Source organism: Vombatus ursinus, unplaced genomic scaffold (assembly GCF_900497805.2).
Source record: "Vombatus ursinus unplaced genomic scaffold, bare-nosed wombat genome assembly UNPS02009205.1, whole genome shotgun sequence".
Lineage (NCBI taxonomy): Eukaryota > Metazoa > Chordata > Mammalia > Diprotodontia > Vombatidae > Vombatus > Vombatus ursinus.
Genome location: NW_020948983.1, coordinates 42,077,469 through 42,079,782, shown reverse-complemented (window position 1 = coordinate 42,079,782; position 2,314 = coordinate 42,077,469).

Below are 2,314 nucleotides of genomic sequence, written 5' to 3'. Positions count from 1 at the left end.
CCCCCCCCGCCGCCCCTCACTCTGTGGCCCCTGGGAATTCTGGAGAAAACTGGCAGTGGTTAGAGCCAGAAGTACACGCTTCATACACAGTCAGCCGTAAGCCAAACTCCCCTCATCCCACCCCACCTCCTCATTCATATCTCTCCACCTCCCTGCCACCCCCAGGACACCAACCGGAAGGGATCTCCAGTGATGCAGCCTGCCCCCTCTTTACAGGTTTGCAAGGAAAGAAATTTAAACAAAACAACACAAATAAGAAGAAAAAGCAGTAAATGGATTCAAGCATATTAAGCTTTGTTGACATTTTCTCTGTTATTAAGACTTCTTAAAGGGTCTTACAGTTCTCTGTTAGACCGTGGATCATTTGCATACACATCGTCTTTAATGTCACTTTTATAACTTTTTTACGGTTCAGATACTCATCTATATGTCTGTACAGAAAAAAAAGCTGCTATTTTTTTTGTTCTTTATCTTTGTGGATTTAATCTATGAAAACCTTCAGGTCTACCCTTCTTCCCTTTTCCCCTTCCAACAAAGTTCTTATGCTTTGAACTATATAGTGTGCAACTTTCTTCTTCCTCTCCCAGTAATTGATACTTGTATAACATGATTTGCCATGAACTGTTTGATGCCTTTTTATAAATACATTTCCCTACCCTCCCTTCCCCTACCCTCCCCTTACCCCCATTAGCTGGTTGGTTTTTTTTTTGTTTTTTGTTTTTTAACACATTAGCTGTGTGGGCACAGGGCTCAAGAAGAAATTGGGAATTGGGGGTAAAGGAAGATGCGTGCCCCTGATCCTCATCAGTGTGGCCGAGGGGGTGTTTTTACTATACTCTCCCTCCCCTCCACCCACCTCCTTAACCCACACCCACAGAGCACTCGAGTCTGTTACAGTGCAAGGCATGATACAAACTCAGGTCAGAAAAAAAAAAATTAAGGTTAAATATTTAGTACATTCTTGTTCAGTGTTCATGTTCATCATTGTTGAAGAGTCTCACCGTCTCTCCTTTGCCTTTCTTTTCATTGTGACACACATATCTCTCTCTTTCTCTCTTCTCCCCCTCCCCCTTCCTCTCCCCACCTCTCTATATATACATATATATATATAAATAATATCTATTTTTTTAATTGTTGGGTACAACAGCGGTTTAACTGCAGACACTAGGCGTTTGGGTCACTATTTTTTAAGAAAAAAAGAATATTTTAACCCTTCCATCCCATGAACAACAGCTGCTTCATCCAAATCTTTCTCAGTAGATATATCACCATGTCACAAGTGGCCCTAAGAGCACTGATCTGATCAGACTTAACCATCTTTCTAATTGGAAAACTAACAAGGAACACTTTTTGAATTATACCTTGTCCTACCTCTCCTCCCCCTTTCACCACCCCTCCCCCACTGGCAATTACTTAGATAATTGCATCCGAGTGAGACTAGGCAAAAGGTGAGCTAGGTGGTTGACATCCCCAGTTTGGTGAAGAAGCTGAGCCTGTTCTGGCCTGCCGGTCTGGACATAGACCTGCCATCGGGATCAGATCCCAGGTAGTTTGTTTCATCCCGCGGAAGCCTTGGTAGCTGGGGCAAGGCATGAAAACTCAAGGCGCTATTTAAGTTCAGTACCTAAGTTCTCTTTTGACACTGCTCCCCTGAGGGATGGCAGCACTAGAGTTGTTCTGGGATGGAAATGTTTAAATTTTGGAATAAGAACAAAGAATTAAAATAGAATGATTGCTAGTTGTGACTGGAGATTTAAAAACAAAACAAAAAAAAAAAACAAATGTTTGTAGTGCTTTTTGCTTGTATAGTTTGAGTCCCACTTTCTTCTTTAGCCTCTGTCCCATAGTTATTTTCCCTTAAAAAAAAAGAAAAAAGGAAAAAAAGAAGAAAAAAGTTAATTAAGAAGGTATTCTATGTAGGATTTTTTAATTTATTTTTTTGTGATATCAGTTTAAATCACTGTAGAGATGCCCCATAATGAATTTAAATACTGAGATAAGGGTTTTTGTGTATGACGGGGACAGTTTTTGATTTTTTTCAAACATTTATCTACCTCACTCTTATTTTTTATATGTGTATATATATAAAAAAGAATACATCTCACATTTCTCAGCACCTGACAATATGCCGTTGATACTGGTAACCTCATTCACACTACAGACCACATACACTAGGTTATAGAGAGGAGTGGCCAGTACTTTATTCCAAGGGGTCAAAGCACCATTCTCACTCATTTATCTCCTAACATTTCCAAACAGCTTGCCTTTTTCTATTGTTTTTCCTTCTTGTTTTGTTTCTTTCTTTTTCTTTTTT